Here is a 10,952-nt window from a genome sequence, read left to right on the forward strand (position 1 = left end):
TGAAGCTACCATTCATAACGTCTTGCAGTAGCATAATCGCTAGCAGAATTGAGTCACCATGCTAGGATATCATGTGAGGAAATAAATGACATAGACATGGAAGGAATGAGACTTTCCTGAGTACGGAACCTCTTGATGAATGTCTATGCATCTTTTGCAGGTTCTTGCTTTAACCTCGTCAAAGTTCGAAATTCCTCCAAGTGCCCTGATGATGGAATGTCCGCCAAATATTCTGGATCAAAAATTTATTTGTTGGAGAGATGTGCAACCAAAACCGCTTTGTCAGTACCCATATTCTCAGCGTGGATCCACGCTTGTCTGAAGAACATATCATATCCTGGATCTTCCTGATCACGTGAAACTTGGCTTTTTGTCTAGGTTGAACTTATGTTCACTTTGAGAGTGATGTAGCCATAAGTATTTCTGAGCTTTCCTTCAAGGTCTCTGATTGAGATGGGATTACGAGTAGCTTCTTGTCAAGTGATGCCTGCGGCTCGAATGGTTTTCAGTGGAATGACGTTAATGGCGGTGTCAACATCGATCAACATTCTTCCGAATTCATTTCCTCTGAGATGGACTGTGGTAAGCAGTCCCCAGTCCCGCATCTTCTTGTCTGTGGATGAAGGTTCAAGGAGTATTTCCGGGATGGACAGACGTCTGACACAATGTAATTAGGTACTGTGAACATGTCTTTCCTTTGTTCCTTAGACAGATAGAACAATTTCACAGATATGCTTGATCAACAATTGAACTGCTCCTTTGACTAGTTGTTCAGAGAGTGTAAAGGTTCTGATTGGGATAAGATTCTTGTGTGCTCCTTCAGACCCCAGTTGAAGTTATTATGGATCAACCTTCTCTTTGAAGATGTGCTTCAAAATATTGCAGTTACTAGTTGGATGATTGATGAATCTATGAAGGTGACAGTACCTGGGATTCTCCATTTTTTCTTCAGTTGCCTCTCTCTGATGAACAACAATTTGATTGCATCAACTTGAACCCAGACTTCCAGTAACTCGATCACTTCTTTAGTGGGAAGAGGGAAGTTTGAGTCCCCATTTGATCATTTCTCCGTTTGTTGATACCGGGTCGAGGTTTGTACAAGATTGGTTATCTTTTCTTTGCGCTTTCATAGGATCTTGGGATGTTGGAGAAGCATTCTTATGTGGCTGTGCTTCGGATTTTATCTTGCTCTCTTCAGCAACATTCATGGAAGGTTTGAGATTGTACTGCTTGTTAATCAAGAGACCGGCACTGCCTCGAGTTTCTCGCGGTTCCCCGACTTTTGTAGCTCTTGTTCTTTCCAGTAAATTCGGAGCAGTAGTTGTTGATCGCTTGGCTTCTTCATAGAGTTCTGATAAAGTCTGGAACCAGAGATTTCCCACCAAGGCTCTGTAGACTGGGATCATCCCGTGTATGTACAAGTCCACCAATTGTTTCTCGGTGACATTAGGGTCATGACAATCCAAAGCTTGAATTCTGAACCTCTTCACATAGTCGTCTGGATGTTCAGTGTTCTTCTGAGCCATTCTTCCTAAGTCAGAGAGAGTAACCTGCTCAGAGACGAAGAAGTATTTCCTGTAGAAGGCATTAACCATTTATCCCCAACTAGCGATGCTCCCAAGTGCAATGTTGTTGTACCAGGTGTATGCTCGGCCTGTCAGAGATTTAGATAATTCCTTCAGACAGATGACATGGTTGTATTCGTGTTCTCCTAGTGATTCCACGAATCGAAAGACATTTTCTCGAGCATTCCCCGTTCTGTTATACAATGTGAACGTTTGAGAGGTATAGCCCTTCGGATGAGGAATTCTTTGCGTAACAGCAGGATATGGAGGTTGATGACGGTGAACAGATGGTACACGGCCTTTCCCTCGATCCTCCATAAAACTCTCCAGATCTTCACGAGTGATGAAACCAGCAGGTTCTGCAGTTTTGCGGACTTCATCATCATTAACTACATGGACTGGAACAACTTCAGGATCAGTAGTTGGGGATGCTTCCTTGTCCTTTATTTTCTCCTGAGTTTTCTTCATTTTGTCAGTAAGGGTTTTGAGGTAATTGCATAATTCCTTCTGAGTAGTGGCCATATCAGTTTGATTTTTGGCGAGAACTTCCTGGACCTTCATGAGATCAGCTATGATGGGAGGATTTTCTCTGAGTTCTTCGGGATGCTGGCCGAAGAGAGGATTATCTTCAATGTTGGTTTGAGGAGGAGGAGTGGTATCACCAGTTCTGTTGTTGGGAGAAGGAGCAATTTCTTGAGTACCACCAGTGTTGCTAGTGCTAGCGTCGTTTGTATTTGTAACTAACCCAGACCTAAGACCAGCCATTTTGTGAAAATGTGAAATTGCAACCGAGAGATTAATCTCCCACTGTGGTCGCCAGTCTGTAGATGGGGAAAACCGATTTGCTGGTTTTTTAGGGAATTGAAGAGACGAGCGTGTTGTCGAGACTCCTCAACCGAGCAAACTGTTCAACCTCACACAGATGCACTGTAAAGGGAGTACTTAGATTCGAGAGATCAATCTGTAGGAATCCGGCCTAAACCAAGTCAATGGTTGTTCCAGAGTCAATTCGGTCGCAAAGAGGAGATGGGTTGATCTGTAGGAGGGAAGCTGAGAATTGTGTGGGATCAGTGATGATCAAGGATTACAGAAGTGTTGAAGGTTTCTGCAAGTTTTATGTGAACGAATGAGGTCGAATAAGTTCTGGTAGATTGATAGATTTTTGAGAGTGATGACTCGAAAAGTTCTATGTAGAAGAATATTGTCTTGTCAATCATGGATTCAAAGACTTATTTATATTGTCATAATAGTAAACACCTTGATCCATGTAAGTGTGACGGTTTCTTGAATGAAAGAGTGGGAAAGTGGGAAATCGTTGTGAAACCAGTTCCAGGTCGTGCAGAGACTTGGTTAACCGTCCACCCACTACTTTTCTAACTCCTTCAACCGTTTGCACGACTTACTCACATTTGTCATCGTGGATGAATCCACGTGCCGTAGGCCGCCAGAACAAAACCCTAATCGATATCCCCCCATGTGAGGTGATTGATGTCTCACAATTTTTGGAGTCTGCAGGGCAGACGTGTTTTTGATTAGTCAGTCGTTGACTATTAGACAATAAGTATAAGTTCTGTTGAATCGAGCATGAGTGATCGAATGCTTAATGATTCATGGATTGAACATGTTAGACGTTCTTAGATATTGCTCGTCTGAGAAAATATTGTAAATTCGAGAAACTGAGCATCGATAAAATATTGATAGTTGGATCAATATTCGAGCAACTGAGCAAGTATTGCTCAGTTCGACGAATTACTGATAAATTACTGAATACTGATAGTTGGATCAATATTCGAGCAATTGAGCAAGTATTTCTCAATTCGACGAATTACTGATAAATTACTGAATATTGATAGTTGGATCAATATTCGAGCAACTGAGCAAGTATTGCTCAATTCGACGAATTACTTATAAATTACTGAATATTGATAGTTGGATCAAAATTCGAGAAACTGGGCAAGTATTGCTCAATTCGACGAATTATTTATTGGTGACGTGACCCAATAAAATATTCGTTGAAATATTGGTAGACTACTAAATAGTATATGATTAATACAGATGTTTATTGCTGAATCAACATAAATTTATTAGTGTTTTAACTTGCTCAGAATGATGATTTGTGGAGCGTTTGTTGGAAACCCTAATTTTTGATCAATTGTTCATCAATTGATGAATTGCTGAAAATAGATCACTGAGTGAGGGAGAGGCCGACTACATGGGATGATGGACTTCCATATGGTGACTGAGTGCTCGAGTGAGCATGCACCAGGGTCCTTTGTTGACTGGTTGGTGAAAGAATGATGATTAAATGTCGGTTTCATCATTTATTGAAATAGTGCTCAATTGAGCATTAGGTGATAAAACCTAATTATGCAAAAGTGAGGGACCGACCAAGAGGGCATGAGACCGGCCCTTGGTGGTCGTGGAACCAGCTGATGGCCGTTTGAGCAAATTCCATGTAGGTTAAAAAGAGTTTGGGCCCAATATGAGCAATTGAGCAAATTATGTCAAAATTGTGAAAATGTGTGGGACCGGCTCTTTGAAAGCCCTAGGGCCGGCCTTGGTCGGTCAAGGAAGCATGCCCATGTCACCATGATGTCCGTGTCTCAGTGCTGAGAGTTTCGGTATTTTCTGGTGTGCGTTTGAGCAATATATTGGATTTTCAGAAGAGTTTGATCTTTGACTGATGATGTGATTTATAGATAGTGGTAAAAGTGGTTCGATTCTCAGACTTGCGAAGGATAAAACATAGACTTAAATTCTAAAACTAAAATAGAAAACTCACTAATAATTATAGCAAACAATGACATAGTTGATATCAATATTAAAAGACAACTGAGGCTAAGATTTCACTATTTTTTCAAGTTCAAAGTGATTTAATCCAATCTTTATATTTACGCAATTTTCTCATTCAATTTGATTCTAAAACATTTCAACAAATAGATTTTCAAAAGAAATAATTGTAAATATCAAGTATGAAGCATCAAAAGTCTATAAACTAAGCATACTTCATCAAAATAGATCACAATCACTCAAGTAAAAACCATATTCAATTATAGCTCAAGGCAAATAATCATAATCATAATTGCAATAAATAGATGAAATAGAATATACCACTTCTTGTTGGAAAAATAGCTTCCTCTATCGCCTCAGCAATGGGGTTTAGCTCCTCATATTAATCACTTGCTCAAAATACATGTTTGTTGCTCAAAAGTTGATTGAATAGAGAAGAAGGTATGAAGCAGCGTGTTTGTAACAGATTTAATTGTTACATAACCCACTGTTACAGAAAGCAGTGTTACAAAGAAATACTAACAGTAATAGTTATTGGAAAATTGTTACAGTTTGAAAGAAAAGGTGACGGTTCTCTTTTTTTCTTCTTCCTCTCGACTGCAGCTCGGCTATTCTTCTTTGTGAATTTTTCTTAGCTATTTTCTGTTTCTAAACTTCCCCAAAGTATGTGTAACCCTTCTATGACCTGCAACCAACCTATATATAGGCAACAAACCAAAAAATAACTCGATTCAATCCCTCTCTTTCCTTCACAGCAAGTCTCAGATATTTCCTTTTCTAAATCTTCTCTACGCGTCTTACAAATTAAATCTGACGTCCAAGAATCTCCCAATGATGGCATTAAATATACAGAAGATCTCTACCCTTATCTGCACGTAATCCCCATGTATAGAACCAAGAAAATTCCCGATAATAATGCTCCTCCTCTGTTTTGTTCAATCCAAGAATTCATCCCTATTCCTTCGTATTTGATAAACATACATCCCCTGTTATGCTCTAAGAAGTCCATCCCAACACGAATATGCAGTTGAATCACTCCAAATCAGATCCATAAAATCTCACAAGTCCCGTGAAACTCCAAGCCTTTGTTTTGTATAAACTCGATTTCTGACCTTGTTTTTTCGATTCTACAGCTCATACCTTCCCTGTTTGACCAAAACAGGGTAATCCCAATCCACAACAAACACGAATTCAGCCTAAAACTCGATCAGAATCTCGCCAGAATGTTCCGCTCCAAAACTGAATTTGAATTCAGTTTTTCCCGCCAAAAATCTAGAGAAGAGAAAGGTCGCCCCCTATCCAGAGTAGGGGTGCCGATAGCAGGTGCCTTTGGGGTGTCCTGAGGGTGCCCCTTATTAATTCGGGTACCCCTTATCCATAGTGAGAGTCCGAATAACAAGTGTCCTCCTGGTGCGCTTTTCGACAACTTTTCGAGCCGATTTTTCCAAAAATGTTTATTGGACAAAAATACCTACACACACATAAAACACCACAATAAGTACAAAAATGAGCACTATCAATCTATAGAATCGAGACAATTTAGACACAAAAATGTGTCTATCAAATACCCCCAAACCTATTATTTTCTAGTCCTCGAGCAAAGATAAAATTGAAAAATAAAATCCTAACTCACTGATGCAGGCATCGTCGATTGCATTTAGCGTATGCAATAAGCCTTTAAACCCCTATGTGGCCCTAGTGGCCGAGTTATAATCTCGGGAGGGCTTACCATAGGTATACCCACAAAACCTTTATACTCCAGATCCTAGATATCTACGCAGAACCTTGGAAAGCACTAAAGAATCTCCTTGGTTGGCATACTTATTGACTACAAGAGGAAGTACCCTGATGCGAAATTCCAATTGTTGTACACGAGTTTGCACTCAAGCATACTAAAATTCATATATAAGTGACAGAGCTCTACTCAGATAGTCGCACTATGGACATCAATATCCGAAGTTAAAACTAATCACATGGATAGATCAAGAAGATGGATATAGAGAAAAATATAGATGGTTTTGATGTTTACTAAGTGAATGGCGTTTCCCATATCTGTCTGAAGGCCTCCGCCAAAATGAACCTATCCTAATGTATTGAGATACTAGTCTGACTAATATCAACACACTGGCATATACAAGGGTACTAGTGGTCGATAACCTAAGTCTAGGTCAACACAACTGGCATATACAAGGGTACCAGTGGCCGACTTTATTCCTTTTGGTCAAATGGTCTAACCTCAATTTCTTCCCTTTTTTTTTCTCACTTTTTTTTTTGGTATCTCAATCACTTAATTCACCCTAGCATTGGTAACAACTTGAATCGTCATCCCCACCTAATCACTTAGAGAAACATAGTTTAAAAACAAAACAACATCAAAAAGAAGCGAAAAGGACTCAACCAGATATGGTGAAACTATCATGTTAGTTCTAACAACTGAGCTCTGTGCTTTTATGAATAGACTCTTTATATGTTGCCATCTAATCAGATTGGTTCCTCAACTCCTACAACCAAAATGCTTCCATCCACTTAGATTAGTTAGTGCTATCCTTAATATGCATAAATTTCCAGGCTCTGGAGTTTATTAATGCAACTAAAAAGTTTCTCCCATACCCCCAAACTTAAATCTAATATTTTTCTCAATGTTGTAAAGATGAAATTAAAAGCATGAACAAGGAGAAACTGTTACCATTGAAGCAAAAGAGTTAAGGAAAGATATTACCTTGTTGCATGAGATTGGGTTACCTCCCAAGAAGTGCTAAGTTTAAAGTCTTCAGCCAGACATCAAGTTTCATAAAATGGCTAGTTACCTTGCAAATCATATATCAGTAGTCAAAATAACTGTGGGTCATCAAAACCAAATAAAACTGCCACTAATATGAAACAACTGCACATGATCAGAAAAAATAACATAAGGAGCACAACCTCATTGAAAGTTTCTTGCAAGACAACTGGATTTATTTGGGGCACCCAATTGGGCTTCATATGAGTGTCTTGAAAAAAAGATTCATCCGAAAAACGGGACTTTAATAGATGTATTTCCTCCTGGAAAGTATCAGGAGGATCGGGTTGAGGAGTCTGAATAGACTCAAGTGATACCTCATATGCACTAGGATCGAGTCCCAAGTTAGGGACTTCTACTAGGGATAATTGACGATCACTACCCCCAAACTTAGAATTTTGGGTGTTTCTAGATAGACTAGTCATAATATTCCTAATTTCTAGACCATTAGGTTTCTGAAAAAGGTCAATTTCTTTCTCTGATTTATAATCAGGTGGTTCATCCTCTAAATTCTTTTGAGGTATACTAGCTGTAGGACTTATATGTTTCATATCCTGTATGGTCAACCCTAGAGTTTCCTTATTGTCTTGAAGCACGATTTATGGCCTGCTTTCCTGATCGGATGCTATAATCACAGGCAAATTCTTAGATGGCCCTAAAAATGCAGATTTAAGGTTCAACTTAGGAGGCTCTTTTAAACAAGGGATTAAGGTAGACTCAAAAGCTAGTAATGGTTCGAACCTATCTTTCCATTTATCTGTATCTAACATAGGAATAGAATCCAACATAGCATTCACTTGTTCAATGTTGCTATCTTCGTCGAAATCCATGTTAAAGTGGGCTAGACAACTCTCTAATGGATCTTCCGTTATGAGGTTTGGTAATGACTCCTGAATTAAGGTTCCTATCATGTTCACCTCTTCAATGCACGTGTCATCTAGCTCAGAATGTATCTTACTGACATTAAAAATATTCAACTCAATATTCATATTACCAAAAGATAGATTCATAATACCATTTCGACAATTTATGATCGCATTAGACGTAGCTAAAAATGGGCGACCTAAAATCACAGGTATCTGGTTCTCTGGGTCAGGGACAGGTTGGGTATCTAAGACCACGAAATCCACAGGATAAATAAACTTGTCGACCTCAATAAGAACATCTTCTATCACACCACGAGGAATCTTGACAGACCTATCAGCTAACTACAATGTTATCTTGGTAGGTTTTAATTCACCGAGACATAGCTTTAAGTACACATGGTATGGGAGTAAGTTCACACTGGCTCCTAAGTCAAGTAAAGCTTTGTGTACCCTGTGTTTTCCTATCGTACAAGTAATGGTAGGTGCACCTGGGTGTTTATATTTAGGATTTGTGGGGTTCTGAATGATCGAACTTACATGACTAGCTAAAAAGGATTTTTTAGGGACACTAAGCTTTCGCTTTCGCGTACACATATCCTTAAGAAACTTGGAATAAGTTGGAAGTTGCCTAATTGCTTCTAGTAACGGAAGGTTTATGGTAACTTTCCTAAAAACCTCCATTATGTCATTAAAGTTGGATTCACTCTTTGTTGGTACTAATAGCTGTGGAAATGGGGCTCTAGGTATAAAATAGAGCCTCTCAGGAACGGAATTGACATCATCAGAAACTTTATCCGTCTCATCAGCTATGGTTGGTCCTGAGGGGTGAACTACAGTATGCTCACTATCGGGCATGGTTACCTGATTGTCTACTACTCTACCACTCCTAAGGGTTCTAACAACATTCAATTAATTCGATGGTTTTGCACCTACTTCATGAACTCCTCTAGGATTGGGATTAGTCTGACTAGGGAACCTTCTGTTATCTCTCTCACTTAAGGTCTTATCTATTTTTCCGACTTGAAGTTCTAACTTAGCAAGAGTCTGAGCATTAGTTTGAAAGTTCTGCTTGGTTTCCTGTTGAAAACTAACTTGGCTCTTTACTAACATGTCCTGGCTCTGTGCTAACATATCCTGGATCTTTCTTAATATACTAAGAGAATCCTCTAAGCTCGTCATTCTATTGTCTGAAGAGTTCTGAAACTGACCTGAAGGGTTCTTATCTGAACCAAAACCTGGGGGAGCATTAGAATTACTAAACTTACCTTGACCCTGGCCTTTAGACCATGAAAGGTTCAGATGGTTTCTCCAACCAGGATTATAGGTTTCTGAATATGGGTCAAACTTCTGACGGTTATCGAATCTAGTGTTATTATAGAGAGCATTGGTTTTCTCTTCATTTTTCTGGCCTTCCCAAAAAGGCTCTAATCTACCACTAGTGTGACCCACTTCTAAAGCTTCTAACCTTTTCGCTATAGCAACAATTTTGGCATCTGATTCAAAGTCCTTCTACCATATTAATGTTTCCTCTGCCTAGAAGAATTGTTTTCTGGGGTCCCCTATTACTTTCCCATTGTTGGGTCTTTTCGGCGATTTCATGCAAATATGTCATCGCGTCATCAACTATTTGGTTTTCAAACCCACCTGTACACATAGATTCTACTGTGGTTGTAGTGGGATAATCTAAACCCTCATAAAGGATCTGAACCAACCTAACCTTTTCTAAACCATGATGAGGACATTGGGCTAATAGATCATTGAACCTTTCCAAATACCTATACAAGGATTCTCCCTCCTGTTGAGAAAATGTGCAGATTTGCGTCCTAATAGACGATGTTTTGTTCCTAGGGAAAAACTTTTTCAAAAAGGCAGATGTAAGTTGTTCATATGTTTCAATTAATCCGGAAGCCAAACTATATAGCCACGATTTGGCTTTATCTTTCAAGGAAAAGGGGAATAACCTGAGTTTCAAAGCATCATCATCAAGGTTTCTAATTTTTAGGGTACTACGAATTTCCTCAAAGTCCCTAACATGGAAATAGGGGTTTTCATTTTCTTTCCCTAAAAATATTGGGAGCAACTGTAAGGTTCCAGGCTTAAGTTCATAATTTTCTTCAGTTTCAGATAACCTGATACACGAGGGACGAGTAGTCCTAGTAGGGTTCAACAAATCTTTCAAAGTTGCCATTTCTGGCACTATTGGAATATCAGGGATTTTCTCCTCAAACGGACGTTCAAAAACTGAATTTTCAAGGATCGGGCTTTCTAAATTGAGGTAATCGAGATGCTTAGAACTATTAGGTTTCTCTTTAACAAATCTACCTAGGGCGTCTCTTTTACGTTTAGGCATGCAAAAGAATAAGGTGGAGAATTCTATGCAATCACACAACAAGGTTGACTCAACCAAATCAAACCTATTGATTTCTAGCAAACAAAAAGCATGATGGCTCCACTTAGATTTTTTCTAGACCAGCTTCTATTCTTTCGAAAAGGAACTCGTTACAATCTGAGCAAACCCCTCTGGATTCAATCCGAGTCAAAGTAAGTTGAATAGAGGCGAGGGAAGCCCGATGGATCTTTGATACCCAAGGCCTCACCAGAAATGCAAGGCGGCGCAGTCACGCATTCAACTCACAGAAACCATCATGAACTTCGAAGTATGCTCAAAAGAGTAGCCAATATTCTTCGAACGACTTTCCTATTAAGCTCGTTACCCTATAGGTCTCGTTCTAGTCAAAATTTTAGGCTTAGGTTCGCGTTTGGTTTCGTTTTCCTAAGGCGGGCAAGAAGAGAACGGTGATGAAATCCGAACCCTTATCTTGTATGGTCAGTCCTTGCCCTTTACTAGGAAATTAAAGCATCCGTTTTCAAGTCCTCAACATATATGCAACCGAAGGAATACAGTAAACCCGCTGACAGGAGATTCGCGGGTGTTTAGAATCTTACCTCCCG

General features: G+C 39.3%; 1 pseudogene; it reads left to right on the forward strand.

Annotated features, from left to right (window-relative positions):
- Positions 1–9,724: 9,724 nt before the first annotated feature.
- On the forward strand, positions 9,725–9,824 carry LOC113319948 (annotated as a pseudogene).
- Positions 9,825–10,952: the final 1,128 nt, after the last annotated feature.

The sequence above is a fragment of the Papaver somniferum genome, chromosome 10 (genome assembly GCF_003573695.1).
Source record: "Papaver somniferum cultivar HN1 chromosome 10, ASM357369v1, whole genome shotgun sequence".
In the NCBI taxonomy this organism is placed as follows: Eukaryota; Viridiplantae; Streptophyta; class Magnoliopsida; order Ranunculales; family Papaveraceae; genus Papaver; species Papaver somniferum.